This window comes from Plecotus auritus (genome assembly GCF_963455305.1).
Source record: "Plecotus auritus genome assembly, chromosome: 5".
Classification (NCBI taxonomy): domain Eukaryota; kingdom Metazoa; phylum Chordata; class Mammalia; order Chiroptera; family Vespertilionidae; genus Plecotus; species Plecotus auritus.
Window position 1 is genome coordinate 149616566 of NC_137776.1, and position 24473 is coordinate 149641038.

General features: G+C 40.9%; 1 pseudogene across 1 annotated transcript in view; it reads left to right on the forward strand.

The window, feature by feature from the left end:
- The first annotated feature begins 440 nt into the window (after positions 1–440).
- Positions 441–24473, forward strand: part of LOC308248330 (heterogeneous nuclear ribonucleoprotein D-like) — an 85191-nt pseudogene continuing 61158 nt past the window's right edge. Inside the window, exons 1-2 of the transcript in view lie at positions 441–513; positions 4510–4607. The product of the transcript in view is annotated as a heterogeneous nuclear ribonucleoprotein D-like (transcript). The remainder of the gene's footprint in view (positions 514–4509; positions 4608–24473) is intronic.

The following is a 24473-nucleotide window of genomic DNA, read 5'->3' on the forward strand; positions in this document are numbered from 1 at the left end:
GGCTGCCTCCTGCATGCCCCACACTGGGGATCGAGCCCACAACCCAGGCATGTGTCCTGACCAGGAATTGAACCCTGACCTCCTGGTTCATAGGTTGACACTCAACCACTGAGCCATACCAGCTGTGCACATATGTGATTTTTTTATATAAGAAATATGGGAGAAATAAAATTACAAAAATGATGACTGTTTCAATACTAGGTTTGTTGAATATGTCACTAGATAAAACCATTGACAGAGTTAGGCAATATGCAGTTAGCAATATATTTGAGCAAATATGCTGTGAATTATGGAAAATGCATTACTTCTAGAAACAGTGATTTATGAAAAAATAATACACAGTGGCCCACAATAGGCAGAGATGCAGTGGCAATACCAACCTCGCTTCTCACCTAGAGTGATGTGGACAAATTTGTCACCCAAATGTCTGCTATCCGGGCATGGGGCTAATTCCTACACAGAGCAAGGCAGACAGGTCACACTCCAAGCAGGCTTCTCAAAATCGCCACTGCAGTGAGTGATAGATAAGACTGTCTCAGGAAGTGAACCTCACAAATACCCTGTCTATGAACCAACTTCACAACTGTGAAGTTTTTATAAAATGTATGTCCCCAAGCTCCACCTCCAGAACTTGTAACTCACCAGCTCTGAGGTGAAGTCCTGGAATCTGTACTTTTTAAAAGTTCTGTAGGTGACTCCAAAGGATAGGTTGGGGTGGGAACCAATAAGTTATATATGGTTTCTTAGGTGCTCAGTCCTTTCTGTGCAAAGCATGTGTGTACCAGTGGCATGTTAGAAATGCAGAATCTCAGGCCTCACCTACTGAATCAGAATCTGTATTTAAACAAGATCTCCAGGTATTTGGTGTGGATGTCAAAGTTCAAGAAGCACTGCTCTAATTTGTTTGCATACCTATTAAGTCACTTAAAGTTATCTACCTAGTGCTCACTGGATTGCCTCTACCTTGCTTCACATACAAAGAAGTGCCTTCACTAAGGTGTGCCATCAATTTTGATAGATCTCATGAAGAATATTTCTGGTTTTAATAAAATCATTGTTTAAGGCATTATCTATCATTTAAGGCTGTCAAGTATACAAAGACCTATGAAGAAAATTATTCATTCATTTTTATTTTAAACTATTAATTTTTATTTTAAAACATGGTATTGATTTCAGAGAGAGAGGAAGGGAGAGGGAGAGAGAGAAATATCAATGTGAGAGAGAAGCATCTATCAGTTGCCTGCCATATGCAACCCAACTGGGGAGCAAACCCGCAACCCAGGCATGTGCCCTGACCAGGAATCGAACCAGCAACTCTTCAATGCATGGGAAGATGCTCAACCAACTTGGCCATACTGACCAGGGCAAGAAATTTATGTTTAATGAAAAACACAGCAGAAAGTAATAGATGTTTGAATGAAAAAATATAAATAAGCAAGAACACACATACACATACAAACACAAGCAAATAAAAGTGAATAAAAGCAATCTATGATTACAGCTTCCAAAGGCAGATACTGCTGATATTTTTCTGTAAAGTATATGTACAAATTCTATGTATCATTATAAACATTTTCACAGAATGAAAAATAGTCATTTTCAACATGCCATCAAAAGATTCGTATGTAATAGTGGTATGGAATATAACTATACCACTATTCCTCGGTGTTTTTCTCCAGTTACATTTTTGCTAGTCTGAGCAATAAACATCCTGAACTTCATTTGGATTTACATATCCCTGAAAATATTTTTAATATATAATATCTATAAATTTGACTGCATCTCTAAGGAAATCCTAAGGTCACATTTTTCAAATGAGAATTATAGTTAATTGAGTTTCCCTTTTTGCTTTTGCTATTGGGAAACTCAAAATAAAATGTAATGCTCAATTATTCTGATTATTCCAACCTACATTTCATATATATATATATATATATATATATATATATATATATATATATATATATAATTTTTGATAGAATGAAAATATGCATCTCTAATAAGATTCATCAAATCTTTTAAGGAAATAGGGTAGTTATCAATTTAAATAAATGTAATTAGTGCTTTCAAATAAAAAGATTCCAAAGCTGAGAGTTCCTTTTAATGCATACCAATAAAATTACAGTTAAGTTAGGAATATAAAGCTCAGCAAACATACTGTTATTTAAATACCAACCAAAATTTTCCTTACTATTCTGTTATTAGAGGGTTATTTCTTTATACCTTAAAGCAGCAATTTTCAACCTTTTTCATCTCGTGGCACATATAAACTAATTACTAAAATCCTGCAGCACAACAAAAAACATATTTTCTACTGGTCTGACAAAAAATATAGCTATAATTCTTTTTATTCACACCGGATGGATATTGTTGTGTTAGCTGTTGTCATTTTTTTTTATTTGACAATCTAAGGGAAAAGAGATCAGTGCCACTGACTCAATAGTGGGGTATTGCATGTTTTAAAAATTCTTGGGGCACATGGATTAAAAATTGCTGCCTTACAGCATGCCCCTATAAAATGCTTAAATCCATGTTAAATGAAGGACATTAAATTCAGAGCAAATTGCTACAAAGGGGAAAGAGGTGACTATAGAAAGATGATAAAAAGGAACTAAAAGAAGAAACAAAGCCCTAGCCAGTTTGGCTCAGGGATAAATTCTACTGAAGGGTCCCAGGCTTGATTCTGGTCAAGGGCACATGCCCGGGTTGCAGGCTCGATCCCCAGTAGGGGGCGTGCAGGAGGCAGCCGATCAATGATTATCTCTCATCATTGATGTTTCTCTCTCTCTCTCTCTCCTTCTTCCTTCCTCTCTGAAATCAATAAATATATATTTTTTTAAAAAAGGAAACAAAAATGGAGGCTTTGCCCCATGAGAGCACCTACTTTGGCAGATTCTCAGAGAGTGGGTTACAATACAATGACTTCTAAGGGAAATGAAGCTTTAATTCATTGTAAATATAGATTACCACACAAGGATTGGGTTTCCTCTGCAAAGGGGAAGTTTAGATTCACTCAGATTTAAATGCAAATAAGTGATAAGACTAAGGTAGGGAAAGGCAAAAAGTGAGAATTACTTTATCCATTCCCAGGATCAAGATATGAATGTGAGATACTGTCAGACAGAAATTTGTCTGCTCAAATTTGAAATGATGAAGACATGGGAAGGCAGGAAATGTAGACAACTGAGCAGTTCCCATAGCAACTCCCAGTGGTTCTTAGGAGATTTGACCCAAAGCCTTGTCTCACCAATAAGTAACTTAAACTAGAGGATAGACACTGAAGCCTTTGTAACCTTCTCTGCCTTCTAGGCACCTTCTTGCTTGCAGTTAGTTAATGCTAGGAAAACTTCTAATTCTTCAAGAACGGTACAAGTAGATAACCTGAAAGCACAAAATAAACTTGAGATAGACTATTTGATGTGAACCTTAAGAACACAGACCTTCAAAGCCTCAGACTTCATGTTACATCATTACAGAGATAGAACCAACCTCATGGAGAGAGAGCACCTCAGATGTAGCCCTGTAATGGGCCTATTATTACTGTAGAAGAAATAAGTGGCTTTCATTTGGGGAGCAATTTAACCCTGGAGCAAATTATTTTGTACTAAAGTTCAACCAATGGAAAGCATATATATATAAAACACGTGAGCAATTAATCCATTTGCAAACAGGTGAGAAGAGTTTTGCTTGGCTATCTCAGAATTGGAATTTTGGAACTGAGTAAGATAGAATAATCAGGGGTCCTCAAACTACAGCCCTCGGGCCACATGCAGCCCACCGAGGACATTTATCCAGCCCGCCAGGTGCCACTGCCTGTCCTGCTTAGCAGCCGACTCGTCCCGGGCCCACAGTGCGCATAGGAATTTGTTCACAGTTTTTTTTTTTAAACTATAGTCCGGCCCTCCAACGGTCTGAGGGACAGTGAACTGGCCCTCTGTTTAAAAAGTTTGAGGACCCCTGGATAAGTGCTCTAGTCCAGGGGTTCTTCGTAAATGAAAAATCTGATGTGGTAGGCAGAATAATGGTCCCCAATGATGTTCACTTCCTAATTCCTGGAAACTGAAAATATATTCCATGGCAAAGGGGTATTAAAATTGGAGATGAAATTAAGGTTGCTAATCAGCTGATCTTAAAATAGAAAGATTACCCTTGATTATCTGGGTGGGTCTCTAGTGTCATCACAAGAGTCCTTTAATGTGGAAGGAGGCAGTAGAGGAGGTCAGTCAAGGAGGGATTTCAGCCCTCAGCGTATAGAGCATCAGCCTGCAGACTGAAGGGTCCCAGGTTTGATTCTGGCCAAGGGCACATGCCCAGGTTGCCGACTTGATCCCTAGTAGGGGGCGAGCAGGAGGCAGCCGATCAATGATTCTCTCTCATCATTGATGTTTATATATCTCTCTCTCTTCTTCTCCCTTCCTCTCTGAAATCAGTAAATATATATATATATATTTTTTTTTTTTAAAAAAAGGAGGGATTTGAAGGAACTATACTGTTGTGTTGGCTTTGAAGATGGAGAAAGGGGCCATACCAAGGAATGCATGGAACCTCTGGAAGCTGGAAAAGGCAAAGAAATGGATTCTCCTCCAGAACTTCAAGAAGCAACACAGGTCAGTCAATACCTTCACTTTAGCTCCATGAGACCCAAACTTCTGACCTCCAGAGCTGTAATATAACTTTGTGTTGTTTAAGCTAGTAGGCTTGTGGTGATTTGTTACAGCAGTAATAGGAAAGGAGCACACCTGGGAACTTGTTAAAAATGCAAATTCTCTGGCTATACCCAAACCTGCTGAATCAGAAATTCTGGGGGTGGGGTTCAACAAAACAGCATTTTAAGAAACGATCAAGATGATTCTGATGCATGTTAAACTTTGAGATTACTTATCTAGTTCAACTCCTTCTAAGACCCAAGAGTGATTGATTTGCTAATGTCAAGAGGCTCATTACTGGCAGAACTGGAACTGGACCTACATCTTCTGGGCTTTTTAAAATCGATTACTTTATGACTTTTTAAGCATGTACTTCTATTTAGTCTAGCCCTGAGCTGTTTCATCAGTTAAGTGAGATTAAGTCTGTTGAGAGTAAAAATTTAGGTAATATATAGGTGAAAATGCTTTGAACAGAATAAAATGTTGTTTTGTGTGTTTTTGTTTAAAAAACAAACAAAACAGTATTTTGCCCAGCTGGCATGCTCAGTGGTTGAGTGTTGGAGGTCACAGTTTGTTTCCCGATTAGGGCATATGCCCGGGTTGAGGGGTTGAGGGCTCGATCCCCTTTTGGGGGCATGCAGGAGGCAGCCAATCAATGACTCTCTCTTATCATTAATGTTTCTATCTCTCTCTCCCTTTCCATCCCTCTCTGAAATCAATAAAAATATATTTTAAAAAATAAAATAAGTATTTTTACTAAGCTAATGAGTGCTAATATTATAATGGGATTTATATGGGACTGGAGTAGCCATTATTTCTGTGTGTTCAGCAAGCTATTCTACCTCTTCTCATGCTAATATAATCACTCTCTCCTTAAAATGTCACCCATGGATATGGCATATAACCCACATCTGGCCAAATAATACCTAATTCCCCCGAATTGTGTTTTGGGAGGATAAGATGACCCTGGACCAGTGTTTCCCCCTTGGATTTCCATATACCTAACTAGAGGCCCAGTGCATGAAAATTCATGCACTGGAGTGGGGGTCCCTCAGCCCAGCCTGCCCCTCTCACAGTCAAGGAGCCCTCAGGAGCGGGAGGCGACCCAGCGATCAGGGGAAGGCGACACCCCATCACGCCACTGCTGCAGCACAAGCCTCGGCCAGCCCTGGTTACCTGAGCCTCATGCTGCCCTGGGCAGCTGGGCAGCTGCCATCCAAGGCTTGCCTGTGCCTCTGGCCGGCCGTGGGCTGCTGGGGGGCTGAGGGGACTGGGGGACTCTGGATGCAGGCGCACGGCAAGGCTGAGGGGACTGGGCGCCGCCATCTTTGAGGGTGGGGCAGTCAATTAGCATATTCCCTCTTTATTAAATAGGATTGGGGAAAGAATCCCTTTCCTCTATGTTTGCTAACTCCTGCCATTTAGAGAAATTCTATCTGCAGAACAAAGCCCAGCATAGATAGACATGACAGTTGTATGGGTAGGTGGGTGGGTGGGTGGATGGATGGATAGATGATGGATGGATGCATGGATGGATGGATGGATGGATGAAGATGGTGGCAAGAAGCAGAAAAAGATTCCTAGAGTCAAGTGTGGTTCCAGTTCTTGAGGTCCTGGGTCCTATCCTATAACTTCAGTCCTATGAGCTATACCTATTTCCTTCTAAGCCAGCCATGGGCAAACTACAGCCCACGGGCCGGATCCGGCCCGTTCAGCTGTTCTATCCGGCCCGCGGAGCCGAAAGAGCAGAGGGTTCTCTTGCTCTCCCCTTCGCTCCTTTACTTTGAATTTATATTAGTTCACACAAACACTCCATCCATGCTTTTGTTCTGGCCCTCCGGTCCAGTTTAAGAACCCATTGCGGCCCTCGAGTCAAAAAGTTTGCCCACCCCTGTTCTAAGCTATATGAGCAAAAATGCCCCTTTTTTGCTTAAACTGTCTAAATTGAGATTCTGTCACTTGTAGCCCAAAGAGTTTTAAATATATAGCATTCTTCTTAAATATAGTACTGTTCTTTAATACCAAAATATTGCCTTTCATACTGACAATTCTCTTCATCAGCACTTCATAGCAGTTTTAATCTGTACTCCCACCACCCTTGGAAGGCATCATGCTGAGGGTCAATTTCCAGGCTCTGGCACCCATTTGGAAGTCCCCTAACTTGCTAGTCCACTCCCCACTGCTCTCACTAGTCTTTCCTTCCCTGCAACTGCATCAAGAGTTTTCCTAGCCAACAGCCCAATGGTATGGCACCAAAACTTGCAAAAAGGTTTTTCTCTATCTCCTTATGACTTCCACCTATGAACATTTCTATAATTCCCAGTAATACCTACAAGTATATCTGTAATTACTCCTTGAAAACTCATGGAGCATCCTATCTTCATAAAGTTCCTCTGGGCCTTCTAAGGTAAAAGAAGTACTAATAAGAATCACAGCTTTCCTATGTAATTTAGTTCAAATTTGACTCAAGCCAAATGCTACCTGAAACTGAATCCATAATGACATACTGTGTGTATGAAATGAGGTTATGATTTGGGAACTATGCCTAGTGGGCTAGTACTCACGTAACAGAGGTCCTCACAAAGCCTCTCAACTGATGGGGAAAGAACTGAGTTAGAAATAATTTTCTATTCACTAAAAAACTATGTCTAGTAAAAGGAAAGGAGGGAGGGAGGGAGGGATCCACTGGCCAAGCAAAGAAGAAAGGGAATGAGAAAAGCTGATTCTTTATTTTGTATGCTGAAAAAAGAAAACATCCTTATTGACATGGAATATTTTCAAGGAGAACAAGGATGTTTACATTTTAAGGTGGACACTAGAGAAGGGTAAATTCATCCAAAATATAAAAACAAATATGCCATACTGAATGGTGTGGTATAATAACTACCTTCTAGACTGAAGCAAGCATTTGTCTTAAGTAATTAGCCAAGGTCATGACACAGAGAAAGAAATTCATACTGAGCTATCTCCTCTTATACCCCATGTTCTAGAAGGCAACAATAGTTTTCTCAAGTCTAGGGAGAACATATGTCTTTTTTACGCAACATCCATTTCTCCAACATGCTCCTTGGACTTAATGAAAACCTACATCTGCCACATGTCTGGGTTCACCTCAGCAGTCTGCATCGCAAGGCTTCTTCCATTACAAGCCTATCTTTACAACATGGTTTGTAAGTCCTGTGGGCTAATTAAGCACAGCTGGGTCTACATCAGCCACACTCAAGTGTGACAATTAAGCTGGCAAGAAAAAAAATCAATCATCATTAATCACTAAATCTATGTAGTGACTTTTAGAGGTGCTAAATGGGTTGAGCAGGGCAACAGTGATGCTTTTCATTGAGTGACCAAATGGTGAAAGTAAGAGAGAGCACACATTGCTCCTATCATGAATAGCCTGGATCGGAACATCAGATGCTCATGTGTGTACAGAACAAGAAAATCTAGCTAAAGTGGGAAGGAAGGGCTTATAATTTTCCATAGATTGCACTCCCTCCAATTTTGACTCACTGTTAGGACCAGGGGGAGATGCATATATAACTATTGCCACCACTTGTTATCACCTCAATGGTACTGCCGTTAGAATTTAGGATATCTCTTTTAGAGTGAATATATAAAGTGTTTTCATTGAACAGACTTTTTCCTTTTATTGGACTATTCCCTACAGCCCTTTGCCTTATGATGCTTTGAGAGTTTATGCCTTTTCCAAAAATAGTCTTTACCAAACCATTCACTATAAAAGAGTCTTGTTTATATCAACTTCATTTAATTTGCCAAAACCACCCTCCTTTTTAAGGAAGGTGGTGTCAAGCTTTTAGATCTCCATGAGAACAATTAGCACTAAGCTCATTATTGCTTTCTATAATGTTTTGGTTTAGGTTTGTTTTCCTGTTTTTAATTCCATTCTGTTTCACTAGCCAAGTAGGTTGACTGTGGAAGCTGCGGAAATATTTTATTGTGTTCAGGATGAGAATAGCTTATGATATAAAGGAGCCCAGTTTCTCGTTTCTTTGCTGGACATTAGTTTAGAAGCCATTTGTCCTGTGCCCTGTAGTAGAGAATTCAAGCCAGGGTGTGCATATTTCCCCAAAATGAAGCAAGCTCTGGTATTCTTTCTGGTGCAAAATGAGTGCAGGGATCGATTTAGGCAACAACACACTCCACACTGCTTCTATCACACTCCAGCTGAAAACAATAACAGCACAGGGAACTCATTTACAGGCCAGTTTGAAAAACAAGAGGTACAATAATAGGAAAACAGCCTTAAGTAGGTGAGGCAATTTTCACTTTGCTTCCTGAAACTTCAAGGTTTGTGTCCACTATAAACTCACCATGATATATGTCCTGTTCTTAGGTCACTCTTTGAGGATTCTTTGCTGGAGAACCAGCCTGGGGGAAGGTAGGTTATAAATTCCAATGCTTTCACCACTCTGAACCTTCTTCCTTTCAATCCCAGTGCATGATCACTCTCCTCAATGAACTTTGGAATTGTTTGGAAGATAAAAATGACTAACATCTAAGGTCAAATTTTCTCCTACTCTTTTAAAATCAGAATAGCATATAGAAAAAAATGAAAGGCATCTTCCTTTAGGTCTCCATTCCCCTTTTTATCTTCCTGGAAGCAGCAATTTTATTTTTTAAAATATATTTTTATTGATTTCAGAGAGAGGAAGGGAGAGAGAGAGAGAGAGAGAGAGAGAGAGAGAGAGAGAGAGAGAGAGAGAGAGAAGCATCAATGATGAGAATCATCCATCAGGTGCATGTGCCCTGGCCAGGAACCGAACAATGACCTCCTGGTTCATTGGTCAACACTCAATCACTGAACAACACCAGCAACTTTAGAGTGAAGAAGCACAATATGGAAGAGGTGGTGGCTATTACGGAGGAAGAGAAGCAACATTACCAACAGAAGATGGAGAAAAGCAGGAATGACAAAAAGGGAAGGGGACAGGAGATCCTGGAAAGCAGACATAAAAGGAAGTGGCCTGGACAAAATCATAAAGAAAGCCAAGATCGTCTATGGTCCCATTTTCCCACACACCTCTCATTTCTCTTAATAATGCTTAAACACCCAGCAGTCTCCTCTCACCCATCCAGTCCCACTGTCTGGTACAAAATTAGCTCTCACAAACCCCATCCACATCAAAACATTATGCACTTTGTCATCTGTTCACCACACTGAATGTGTATGGTCTAGCTGACCCCACTATGTCCCCCACAGTCTCCAGCATAGTGCAGACACAGCAAGTACTCAACATATACTTAAAGAAGACTCAACCAAATAATGAGGACTGGTGGACTACTAAATTTAGAAGGGTTTTATGAGGATTTTTATGCCTTCATGACCCTGATTTTCCTGGAAAAAATCACAGGTCATTGGCAGGCTCTGGAGTAGACATCATGGTTGTTCAGGGTTTGGAGAGGATCTTTAATTATACCAAGGCAGCGACTTACTGACCAGCCCTAGGGGAAAGGAAGGCAACAAAAGCTCAACTTGTATAATAATAAGCTAATTCTGGGCCCCCCTCCACCTCCACACCTCTCTCTCTCTCTCTCTCTCTCTCTCTCTCTCTCTCTCTCTCACACACACACACACACACACACACACACACACACACACACACACCATCCAATCTGTCCCCTATCACACTGGACTAATGTCAGAAATTTAAAGTCATGTTACCGAAGGTTTTGAACACCTTGAGAATGCTAACACCTTAAGTTGTCCATCATGTATACTGTAGTGTGAGTGTATGGTTCTTGAGCCTGTTTTGATAAAGAGAAGGAAAGTCAATGGCAGGTACTATCAATCTAATTTAGAGTCATAGAGAAATAGGTTAGGACTCAAGATAGGAAAATAAAAATGTTCAGATGCCCTTCAGGCAAGCTGTCCAAGTGTCATCTTCTAAACTAGAAAATCATTGGCTGGTTAACACAAACTCTCACCCAAAACCTGCAAAGCTGACACTCGCTCAATCATTCAGAATGGCTTTTTTTAAGTCTCGTGAACAAGATGCCTCTGCGTTTCTGGCAGTGCAGGTGACCCACATGAAAAGGGCCAGCTGAGTTACAAAGCTGCTTCACCATCTGAACTCATGTTCTCCATCAGCAGGTTTTGCCAACAAGCTCAGTTCCCAGGGCCTAGGCCTGGCACAAGGTAAGCAGACACGGAAAGGAAGGAAGTGTAGTCAGTGGGTGAGCAAAAGCAGGAGAGAGTGATCATGGATGTTGGCAGACTGGGTTTCCTGAGCGAAACACCACCAAGAATCCAGCATTCAAAACAGGAAAGACATAGATTTAAAAAGCCACACACATACACACACATGCATAAATGCACACATGAACACACACACAGGCACATACCTAGAGAATAAGAACAGCTCAGGAATAATAAAAACTTTTAAGTGAGCACAGGTAGACAGCAGAAAAAGTCTATAGAGGCTTGAGATAGGAACCCAAAGCCCCAAGAGATGTGTGACAAATGATAAGGATTTGATAACTAACAGCTACTACAACTCCTACTCGTATAAGAACCTATTGACTAGCAAGTGGAGGGAAAGGGCAGCATTGCTGGAGCATCCAATCCAGATGCTATTTTTAAAAATTTCCCCCTCAGTGCCTTCCTTGGTGAGTGCTGCAGGGTGCTGGCCACCGATGTGAGTGCTCAGATGGACAAGTGTAACAGGATGTCAGAATAGGACCCTTCACACCTCATTTGTCAATAAGGACCTCATATGACAAAATACCAAAGCTAGTGTGAGATACTACCTCCTCCCATAAGCAGAATGTATAAGAGCAATACAGGAGAACCTGTTCCACTAGTCTTGACTTCAGCCACCCATCTTGAGAAGATGAAAGGAAAGAGAAAGTAGAGAGAGAGGGTTGATGAAGGGTTCTGCAGAAGAAAGCTGTTCCCTATAAGGAATCACCATCACAGCTGGAACCCCATTGTGCAACCCAGGAAAATCAGCCCAATTGTATTTGATGTGTCCTATGTATTCTGGAGTGACAGAAGCTGTGAGATATATGGAATGAAATATGAATGCTGCTTCCCACGCCCTACTCCTCAGAATTCTAAAAAGCCACAGCCTAGTCCCATCATATTTCTTAGGGGAAGAGGTGAGGGATGCTGCCTTCTCTCCACACATTTAGTGAGGGAATCTTCAAGGTTTACATCACAGAGCTCTGAAATGGATTTCCTGCCTCTGACACACGCGCGCGCGCGCGCGCTGGCGCGCGCGCGCGCACGCACGCACGCGCGCACACACACACACACACACACACACACACACACACACACAACTAGTGCCTGATTCATTCCTGAGAAAGACAAAGCAGATTGAGCACTGGAACCTGACGTGAGGGGACATGACTGGCAGAAGTACACAGCAGCATGGAATCCATCTGCAATCCCAACATTCATCACAGCAAGTAGGGGGCTGGGGGAAGATATCAGACTAGGCCAGTGGTCGGCAAACTGCGGTTCGCGAGCCGCGGTTTGCCGCTCTGTTGACTGAGTTTGCCGACCACTGACCTAGACTCTCGATTCCAATAATTACAGGCTGTTGTTGTTCCTTGTGATTAAGCCCCTATCCCAGTGGTCGGCAAACTCATTAGTCAACAGAGTGGCAAACCGCGGCTTGCGAGCCGCATGTGGCTCGCAAAGCCGCATGTGGCTCGCAAGCCGCAGTTTGCCAACCACTGGTCTAGGCTAAGAGAGCTATGGACAAGAGGGACATCAGAGAACCTCCAAAATTCCTGACAAATACCCATAAACAGAGCCAGATAGGACCCTCTGCAGGCCCAGAACAGAAGCCACCAGCCAAGTAATAACTATCCTACCTCTTATATCTCCTTGCCCCCATTCTACGCCACCACCACCCCTCCACCGTATAACAAAAGGTAGCTAGGCACAGAAGGTGAGCCTGGAGAGAAGAGTAGGAAAAGCCAAGAGGTTCCCCTTTACTCCTTGGTGTCTATCTGAGGAAGGGGAGACTTAAAACTGTACTGTTTACTACTGCTGTGTAACAAATTACCACAATCTTAGCAGCTTAAAACATCTGCTTATTACTTCACAGTTCTGTAGGTCAGAAGTTCAGCATGGCTCAGCTGGGCTTTTTTTTTTTCAGATGAAAAACTGTATTTTTAACATATATTGCTTTGATACTCTTTAAAAACTTCTTTCTTTTTTGATTTAAATTCTTTATTGTTTAAAGTATTATATAAGTCACCTTTTTCCCCCATTGACCACTCCACTGCTGCCCCCACGCCCCAGCACATGCCCTCACCCCACCACCACCCCCGTCTGTGTCCATTGGTTATGCTCATATGCATGCATACAAGTCCTTTGGTTGATCTCTTACCCTCCTCACCACCCACCTTCCCTCACAGGTTGGACAGTCTGTTCGATGCTTCTATGACTCTGGTTCTATTTTTGTTCATCAGTTTATGTTGTTCATTATATTCCACAAATGAGTGAGATCATGTGATATTTATCTTTCTCTGACTGGCTTATTTCACTTAGCATAATACTCTCCAGATCCATCCATGCTGTTGCAAATGGGTAAGAAATCCTTTTTTTATAGCAGCTTAGTATTCCATTGTGTAGATGTACCATCAAGTGGGATTTATTCCAGGGATGCAAGGCTGGTACAATATTTGCAAATCAATAAACATGATACATCAAATGAACAAACTGAGAGACGAAAATAACATAATCATATAAATTGAGACAGAAAAGGGATTTTACAAAATCCAACACCCTTTCCCGATAAAAACTCTCAGCAAAGTGGGAATAGAGGGATGATACCTCAACATAATAAAAGCCTTATATGACAAATCTACAGCCACCATCATACTCAATGGGAAAAAACTAAAACCTTTTCCCCTAAGAACAGGAACAAGACAGGAATGCACACTTTCACCACTCTGTTCAACATAGTACTGGAAGTGCTAGCCATAGCGATCAGACAAGAAGAAAAAATAAAAGGCATCCAAAGTCAAAAAGAAGAAGTAAAATTGTCACTATTCACAGATGACATGATATTGTACATAGAAAACCCTAATGATTCCATCAAAAAATGACTACAACTAATAAATAAATTTGGCAATGTAGCAGGATACAAAATGAACACCCAGAAATATATGGCTTTTTTTATACACCAACAATGAACTCACAGAAAGAGAAATTAAAAATAAAATCCCATTTGCCATTGTAACAAAAAAATTAAGATACCTAGGAATAAATTTAACCAAGGAGGTAAAAAACCCATACTCAGAAAATTACAGGGTGATGAAGGAAGAGATAGAGGAAGACATAAACAAATGGAATAATATACTGTGTTCATGGATTGGAAGAATCAACATCATTAAAATGTCCATACTACCCAAAGCAATCTATAGATTCAATGCAATCCCCCATTAAAATACCAACGGCATACACCAAAGACCTACAACAAACTCACCAAAAATTCATCTGGAATAAAAAAAAGACCCCAAATAGCTGCAGCAACCTTAAGAAAGAAGAATAAAGTTGGAGGGATCACAATACCATATATCAAGCTATACTACAAAGCCACTGTTCTCAAAACTGCCTGGTACTGGCACAAGAACAGACATATAGACCAATGGAACAGAACAGAGAATCCAGAGATCGACCCAAGCCATTATGCTCAATTAATATTTAACAAAGGAGGCATGAACATACAAGACAGTCTATTCAATAAATGGTGTTGGGAAAATTGGACAGATACATGCAAAAAATGAAACTAGACCATCAACTTACACCATACACAAAAATAAACTCAAAATGGATAAAGGACTTAAACGTAAGATGAGAAATCATAAAAATCCTAGAAGAAGCCATAGGCAGCAAAATATCAGACATATGTCGTAGCAATATCTTTACTGACACAGCTCCTAGCCCAATGGAAACTAAGGAGAAAATAAACAAATGGGACTACATCAAAATAAAAAGCTTCTGCACAGCAAAATAAACCATCAACAAAACAACAAGAAAGCCCACTGCATGGGAGAACATATTTGCCAATGTTATCTTCAATAAGGGTTTAATCTCAGCTGGGATTTCTGCTTAGTGTTTTATAATCTTGAGGTTCTGAAAAAGATCCCATTTCCAAACTTATTGGATCATCGGCAGAATTTAGCTCCGTGTGGCTATAGATCTGAAATCCCATTTCCTAGCTGTTGGCCAGTAGGCCCTCTCAGCTCCTATGTCTCTCTAGTTCTTGCATGTGGCCTCATCTATCCACAAAGCTGACAAGAGCACTTGGAATCCCTCTTAGGCTTGGAATCTCTTACTTCCCTTTCTACTACCAGCAAGAGAAAACTGCTTTAAATGGTTCATAAGCCAGGCTGGTGTGCTTCAGTGGTTGAGCAGCAAACTGTGAACCAGGAGACCACGGTTTGATTCCTGATCAGGGCACATGCCCAGGTTGTGGGCTCAATCCTCAGTAGGGGGCGTGCAGGAGGCAGCCGATCAGTGATTCTCTCTCATCATTGATGTTTTTAACTCTCTATCCCTCTCCCTTCCAGTCTGAAATGAATAAAAATATATTTTTAAATAAATACATACATACATACATACATACATACATACATACATACATAAATAAATGAAGGGTCCATGTGATTAGGTCTGGCCCACCAAGATAATCTCCCTTTTGCCATATCAAGTAACATAATCATGAGAATGTATATCATTATCTTTCTAGATTTTACTTACACTCAAAGGGAAGAGAGTTATATAAAACTAGGGGTCACTAGAGATCACTCATAAATTTTCCTACCAGAAATGAGTCAGGTTGGATGTTTTGATTACTCCTCAGGTCTGAACATTCAAATTACTACATCAGGAGCCTGTTTGCAACACAAAGGAATTGTGGCTGTCTATTAGTGAAGAAAACTCTATGGTTTGTGTAGTTTTTATGGTGGGGGAGAGGAGGTAAAATGGGAGATTATCGATCAGCCCTCCTGCAACAACTTCCCCTCCAATCCTCAGCACTGCTTGTGGAGGTGGCAACCATCTCCTACTTGGCATCATTGTTGCCCTCACACTTCTCAGGAAGCCTAAGGTGGTAAGAAAGAGGACCAAGAAGTTTATCTGACACCAGTCTGACCAATATGTGAAAATTAAGCAGAACTGGCAGAAACCTAGAGGCATTGACAAGGTGGGGTACAGAAGATTCAAGGGCTAGATTTCAATGCCCAACATTGGTTATGGGAGCAACAAGAACACAAAGCACATGTTGCCCAGTGGCTTCCAGAAGTTCCTGGTCCACAAGGTCATGGAGTAGCGCTGTGGTGTGCAACAAATCTTACTATGCTAAAGTTGTTCACGACTCCTCCATGAATGCAAAGCCACTGTGGAAAGAGCAGCCCAGTCGGCCATCGGAGTCACCAATCCCAATGCCAGGCAGCACAGCAAAGAAATTAATAGACAGATTGTGTACACATTGTGTTTGTGTTAATAAAACCATATAATTACCCCCCCCCCCAATAAAAAGGCAGGGAGGTTATCACCAATGAATAATTGTTAAGGACAGTGGGATAAATAAAGCATTAAGGGTTTTGTATGCATCATGAGTTGTACTTGTTGGACATACCGTTTATCCAGGGAATCCTAAAGAAAGGTAGGGATGAATCAAACCAAAAGAGTATGTGCTAATGATTGGAATCATGAGAGGAATGTTAAAAACAGAGGTACAGTGGAATTCCCTACTATAAAGAAAAGTTCCAAATTTACTAGAAAATGAATCCTGGGTGAATCTTTGTACACCATAGGGGAAAACATAGCTATATCATGGGATCACTGGAGTAAATGACAAGATATTAAATCCTGGACCCAAATTCTTCCCCATCACTTGTAGCATACACTCAGGCAAGACCCTAACTCCCTAGACCTCAGTGTCCTATCAGGAAAATATAGCAAGAATGAAGGAAATAGGGTGGCATATACTCTAAAACAGTGTGCAAACTGAAGGCCCATATGCTCTGGTAGGCCCACAGATGTGTTTTGTTTGGCCCATGCAGTGTTTTAAAAAATATAGTATCATATCATTTAATGCCAACATTTAAAAAAAAAATCCAGATTTCCAGCTTCTCTTGAAAAACGGAAAGATCTGGAAACACAAGGCTCTGTGGCTCTGCATCAGCTGTCTTCAGCGGACTCAGGCGTGGGTACTCCAATTCCCCACCATCCTCACCAGGCGGGCTTCAAGCTTTAGGCTTTGGAGAGACCACACTGGGCCCTGTTGGCAACTGTGTGTTTGACCTTGCCCTAAAGCATTACACAAGTGTTGGCTGTTATTACCTGTAAAATGAGGTCACTGGAATGGATGATCTACTTCTGCTCTCAGAGGCTGTAACTCCAGTCGATTAGATGGGTTCTTTGGTCAATTTTCCCAAATAGGTGTAAAATGACCACCCAAAACCCAGGGTGGCCTATGTCCCCTGGGTGTGGTATAAAGGCCATAAAATGCTCTTAAACTCAAGCATTTGTACTACAAGTTGCCGAAAGACTTCAATAAACTGCAAATAAACTTCAAAAAACTGTAGTTTTCCAGTGGGCAATATTTAAGCACTGGCTTCTTTAAAAGCAAATAGAAAGTGGAGATGAGGAAAGAACAAAGTTACCATCAACACTAAGAAACAGGGGCAGGCCTCCAAGAGAGGAGGGGATTTTAGGGAAAATAAACATTTGCCATAAGAGAGCAAATCCCAAGTGGTACATCCAGAGAAAGAAGCCAAGAGTTTATGGTACTTTGGGGTTTGTTTTATTTATTTTTCCCCACAAGATATAAATCAATCTATTTAGATAGGGATGGTAGAAAGAACACATTTTATTGCAATGGATAATTTCCCAAGGGTGAAAGATCATTGTGTTTTATTTCTAATGTGTGTTTTATTTCTAATGTGTGTTTTTTCCTCGTAAAACCCCACAAGTTTATGAAAATTTGTCCAAATGAGGACATGGAACTTAGCAAATTATTCCTATCTTTAATTCTCATAAAAAGTGGAAACACATACCCAGGCTCATGCACACAGAGCACTCGAAACCCGGAAAACTAATTGAGTGCCAAGCACTTCTGGTACCCTACGGAGATTATATATATATATTATATATATATATATATATATATATATATATATATATATATATATCCTGAGGCTGCCAGAAACTTTGCCTGCTGAATGAATTATAGAACAGGAAGCAGATGGGCTGTGTATATGAAACAACCACTATCTGGCATGATGTGCTGTGCAATTTGGCTGCAAAGATTAAATTGAGCTATTGAATGTTTAATACACTATGCATAACAAATACAGCCAGAGCCACAAAACAGCATAAATTACAGAATTGGTATTCACACGGCCTTTCCCAGGAATCAATACACTGCCACCGCTCATAAGAGTCTGTTGTTTAATACACATAAAGAAGAGAAGAATTCTTCTATTAAAATGAGTTATCTGGGCTATTTACCAAAGGCAGTGATTTAGCAGTGGTAGAGTCTATGTAGTGCTGTTCAATGCAGATGATAATACTTCTTGTCCTTGTCTGCCTGTTTCATTGTGCCTATCAGTTGCTGGGGCTGAGAGTCCCTTGGGTACATTAGCAGTCAGCCCAGGAAGTGTGTTTAAGTAATGGACATAATGTTCACATTTGCTAGACCAGCCTTCTCTCTAATCATGAATTATTCTTCCCCAAGGCTCAATTGAACATTACTTTAGAAGCAGAAGATTTAATCCTTTTCAGCTGATTGGAGGGAATGATTACAGTATTATTTTCTTGTACAGGCTGTCTCCAGTGAAGGTGCCTTTTTCTGTCCCCATCTTTAACAGGCAGCACTCTTTATTTCCCTGGAGGGAAATAGCAATGAATTTGAAATGGGATAAATCTTCAGGAATCCAAGGTGCTAAGGCTGTAGATCACTGCTGGTTAGTTAATTAGTTTAGCCCTCACTTGTTTCATCTTCAAGGTAGAGTTACAAGGGAAAACAGGGGGTAGGTGGGTATGTGGGTGGAGTGAGAGAGTGAAGGAACCAGTTGTGGACATATAAATAATCAGATGCTTTAAAGCAACAATGCCCCCATGGATTTCCTTCTATGTAAATGTTCAGTTCTGGATCTTTGATTCCCAGTCGCTACAATGACTAAAATAAGCAGTACTTGCCCATTCTGACTTCTAAGGACAATTCAAGTCACTGAAAGGGATTGCATCTTTATCTTGTAGAGATGGTTAAAGCAAAGTAAGGCAGAACAGTATGGGATAGGCAACCAAAGGAGTTGTTGCCCTATAGTGACAGTGATACTTATATTCAGGTCTGGCCCCAGACTCAGTCCTGGGAGGAAAAAAAAAAAAGTTTAAACATTCCTGGTGAGTGCTCTTTAAGCACTGCAGCACAGGGATGTGATAAATAACAATTGGCTAGGTGTAGGTTGTTTTTTTTTAATTTCCATGATTAATGTTTCTATAGAAGGGAAAATGTGGATTCGAAATTAATTACCTTGGGGTGGAAGATCTAAGCCTAGGACATGTCTTCTTGCCCCGCCCATCTGATGGAGAGGCCACACGGAACAACCTTCCAATCCCCTGAAGTTTGATTTTTATCAAATATTCCCTTCACCCACCACCATTTTCTGTTGTTTTTTAACATAAATAACAAAGACAGAAAAGATCAAATCTAAGGAGATCAACTGAATCATAATGAAGTCCTTGCGGGATAATGAGTCTTGCATCTGATTTAAAGCAGGAAACCCCCATGTCTAGCTGCCTGTGATCTATTTAGAATAAAACAAGGTCATGCTGCCTTGGCCCTGATTATAAATATATTAAGTTTAAGTGATGAATACTGCATTCATGAGGAGCAGGAGATCAAGAGTGCCTGAGGCTGGCAGCTTTCAATCTCTCCTCAGTGCCAAGCCGGAGAAGTAAAATAAACACACTGTTAAATCAATGCTACAGGACCCATGTACAGAGGCACAGGGACAATTCTGTTTCCAAAGTTGAACATAACAGGAGAGGAGAGGAAAAACCATGCTAGGGCATGGGGGAAAAAACCTACTTCTATTGAGTAGAAGTAGAATCTATTGGCTTGGTGGGGGGTGGGAGTTGGCCCCCTCAGCCTATTATTTTAAGCCACCAAGAAAGATGGAGAAGGTCACATATCTTCACATCAAAGTTTTCAATGGTACTGATATGCCTGTTTCTGTACACATGTTCAGTCCTCAAATTCTTCCATTTCTCACGAACGGTCACAATGGCTCCCCACCACCTACACATATCCTCCAATGATAGGACTGGTGTACAAACTCCAGCAACAGTCACCTTGATCTGCTCTCATATTTCAAAGAGAGCAAGAATCTCTTTAAAGGACACCCAGCTGGGAAACAGCAAACCTAGAACTGAGACCCAAAGATGCTGTGCTATGTCTATCTACAGGAGACAAGCTGCCGGCTCACATGTCCCCTTGTTTAAGTCACCCCTGTATTCTGCCCCCAGAAATCCTAAACTCCTCTGAATTCAAAAATCCACAAGCCTTGGTAAAGGACCACCAGCACTGCCTATCATTCCTCTGCCAGCTCTTTCAATTAATCAATCAAATCAATATAGATCAAGCACCTATTTACCTCTCTCAACAGCTGAGTTCTGAACAGAACTGTCCTTCCTGTTCGAGATTCCTTTAGTTGTGTGACCCACTTTTTTGTTTTTCATTTTACTTCCATCAGACTCTGGTTCAGAAAATTAGTATTTTCCCCAAAGCTGACATTTACATACAGTATAATATCACATGTTTCTATTCTGCTGTAGCAGGAAGTAGGAGTGATTATCATATGCCACATAACAGAAGGAGCCAGTGCTGGCAGTTTTCAGCTTTTCTTCCTCTCCCTCTCCCTCCTGAAGGTAACAAAGTTCAGAAAAAATAGCCAAAGCTGCAGAAAGGAAGAGGTGCAGGGAAACATGGGCATGAGAAGGGGGGATGAAATGTGGAGATAAGGTGTCTGTAGAACTGAATCCTAATCCCAGTTGGAGTGAAGATTACTTGTCTGACCTTGGTTGAGCTGCTCAAACTCCTTAGGGCCTTGGGAGTTTGTAGCGTGGAATATTAGAGGTTGGACTTAGGTCCCTGACTGCTCTGTCTACAGTCCTGATTGCCCCCAAAATATTAATTGGATTTTACATCATTTGGTTTCATTTCCGGACATTTACAATTCTCTGAGTAATGGATAACATTCATAGCCCAATTATTTTCCCAAGCTCATCAAAATTTAATTTGCTTCGAGCAGTGACACACAGCCTGAGTTTGACGAGGAAGTCAGCAAAGCCACACCAGTGATTTACACAAGGCTCCCTGTCTACAGAATTTACCATTAGGGATATCTAATGAAATTTTTTCTCATGTAAACATACAGCTTTCACGTCTATTGGAGCTGGAGCAGATGAGCTTCCTGGGAACAAATGTACTAGACAATACGCTCCTTTTCATATAATGAGCTCAGGAAATTCTGTGAAATGAAAGGTCTTGTAGTTATTAAAATGCTTCATAAATGAGAACTCTATCTCTTTCAGGACTTCACAATGCTATTTGCATGTTTAAAATACCTGACCCCAAGAGGCTACATTTATTCTACTACAGTTTTAAAAATACTTTGACCTCCACATTTACCTTTAAATATTGATACCTGTGCATTTTTCATTCTCAATCTACTATAAGGTTTGCATGAGAAGGGCAGTTTGACATAAAATCAATGTAATTAGGAGGCAGGAAATATTATTAGAACTTAGAGATAAGTCAACAATATAACCATCATTAAATTGCTGGATCAGAAAGTATTTTCTTCTTCCTATCACAGTTTTTTTAAAATAAATCTTTATTGTTCAGATTATTACAATTGTTCTTCTTTTTTCCCCCCATAGCTCCCCTCCAACCAGTTCCCACCCCACCCTCTACCCTTACACAATCCCCCACACTGTCTTCATCCATAGGTGTACGATTTTTGTCCAGTCTCTTCCCGCACCTTCCACACCCCATTCCTCCCGAGAATTCAGTCCACTCCCTTTATATGCCCCTGATTCTATTATATTCACCAGTTTATTCTGTTCATCAGATTTTTTATTCACTTGATTTTTAGATTCACTTGTTGATAGACATGTATTTGTTGTTCATAATTTTTATCTTTACCTTTTTCTTCTTCTTCCTCTTCTTAAAGAATACCTTTCAGCATTTCATATAATACTGGTCTGGCGGTGATGAACTCCTTTAGCTTTTTCTTATCTATGAAGCTCTTTATCTGCCCTTCAATTCTGAATGATAGCTTTGCTGGGTAGAGTAATCTTGGTTGTATGTTCTTGCTATTCATCACTTCAAATATTCTTGCCATTCCCATCTGGCCTGCATAGTTTCTGTTAAGAAATCAGCTGAAATTCCTATGGGTGCTCCCTTGTACATAACTGTTTTTCTCTTGCTGCTTTTAATGTTCTCTCTTTGTCTTTTGCTCTTGGCATTTCAATTATGATGTGTCTTGGTGTGCTCCTCTTTGGATTCCTTTTGTTTGGGGTTCTCTGCACTTCCTGGAATTGTAAGTCTATTTGTTTCACCAGGTAGGGGAAGATTTTGGTCATTATTTCTTCAAATAGGTTTTCAGTATCTTGCTCTCACTCTCTTCTTCTGGCATCACCATAATTCGGATGTTGGTACACTTGAAGTTGTCCCAGAGGTTCCTTACAGTATCTTCATATTTTTGGATTCTTTTTTCTTTTTGCTTTTCCGGTTCGGTGTTTTTTGCTTCTTTGTATTTCAAATCTTTGACTTGATTCCTGCGATCCTCTAGTCTGCTGCTGGATTTCTGTATATTATTTTTTATTTCAGTCAGTGTATGCTTAATTTCTAGTTGGTCCTTTTTCATATCCTCGAAGGTCTCACTAAATTTATCAGCCTTCTCTAGAAAATTCTTGAAAAACCTTATAACCGTGGTTTTGAACTCTATCTCCAGTCGTTTGCTTTCCTCCATTTCTTTCATTTCTGACCTGTTTCTCTGTTTCCAATTTTGGCTGCTTCCCTGAGTTGATAGAGTGGCTTTGTGTGCTAGGTGTCCTATAGGGCCCAGTGGCTCAGCCTCCCAGTTACCTGAGGTGGACATTCTTGGTGCACCCCTTTGTGGGCTGTGTGCACAGTCTTGTTGTAGTTAAGCCTTGATTGTTGTTTGTATCACTGGGAGGAATTGACCTCCAGGGCAAGTGGCTGTGAGGATCAGCTGTGTCTACGCTGGGAGAACTTCTGTGCTGGAGACACCCTTATGAGTCAAGACTTGCTTCAGTGGGGCTTTGGTGCTCACTGAGTCTGCCCCCTGAGTGTGTCTCTTATGGATCTGAGAAGTTGTAATCTGGATGGTCCTACTCTGACCCCTGGGTAAACTGGCTCTTGGATCTCCAAGGAGGTGCTAATTTAGCCTCTGCCTGAGGCCACCCAGCAGGAGCTACAGAGAGATCTGCAGATTCCTCTTCTTTGTTTGGGTTTTGGAGGTGCCCAGATGAGGCCCAGCTGAGAAGAAATGCAAGCTGCTGCGGGGTCTTGGGCCTTCTTTTGGATGTTCTGGGTCTCACTGACTCAGCTGCAGTTTGTTAGGTAAGTTTAGATTTCAAAGGACCAGGCCATTCATATGCAAAAGCCTCTGCACTCAGCTTGGATGGGTTGGAGTCTCAGGGTGGAGCAAACTGCGATGGCTTCCCGTCAGCCCTTCCCTAAGAGGCCCCTGGGTCTCAGTGTCCCGCGGTAACCGCTGCAAGCACCTCTGAGAGAAAGCTGCCCTCGAGTTTCGCCCGCTGCCAGACAGTTCTATTTCTCCCCGTATGAGTCTGGATCCCCAGAGTCTCACCCGGAACTGGAGTTCAGAGCAGTCGGGAGCTTTTGTCTCCCTCCCGATTGAGAAAGCCAGCCGCATACTCAGTTGCCAGCCCTCTCCGCACATGTGCCTCCATACCTCTGCCTTCCGCAGCTCCTGTGAGTCTCAATGTGCTTTTCTCTTTCCTTCTAGTTGTAGAATTTCCACTCAGCCAGCCTTCCTGTGGTTCTGGATGATGTCCATTTTGTCTTTTAGTTGTAGTTTTGAAATTGTTGTGTGAGGCAGCAGTTCAGGTGTTTACCTATGCCACCATCTTGGTTTCTCCCTGACTACTTTTCCCTATCACAGTTTTTGAAATCATACTCTGTATCTGCACATATGATTAGTGAGCCCCTGAAAGAAGCCCATCCAAACTGAGATGTGCCATAAATGTAAAATACACAGTGGGTTGCAAAGATTAATGTGAAGAATGTAAAATATCTCATTAATCATTTTTATATAGATTACTTGTTGAAATAATAGTTTGGACATCTTGAGTTAAATAAAATAGATTAAAATTAATTTTACCTGCATCTTCAAAGTTTTTTTTAAGGCTTCTAGAAAATTTTAATTACATAAGCTGCTTAATTATTTCTATTGGATAACGCTGCTCTAAGTATCTAATAACTCTATATCATGCTTTATACATCTCTAGCACAATGTTCATTTAGTCTGAAAATTATTTTTACGTGTTTACAAAGTGCCATTCTCTGTGCTTGATGAAGGAATTAAAAAATGAACACAGTTCTTGTTTTTAAGGATCTAACATTTTAGAAGAGGAAGGAGACTTAATCTATACGATGCTTACTACTTTCCAATCAGGGCCATGACTTTAGTTTAGAAGACATATCAAGGAAGCACATTCAGTCTCTTTTGTAGTTCTGTCCCCCTTATGATTAAGCCCCAGGCCTTACATTTAGGTCCTAGGGTGAA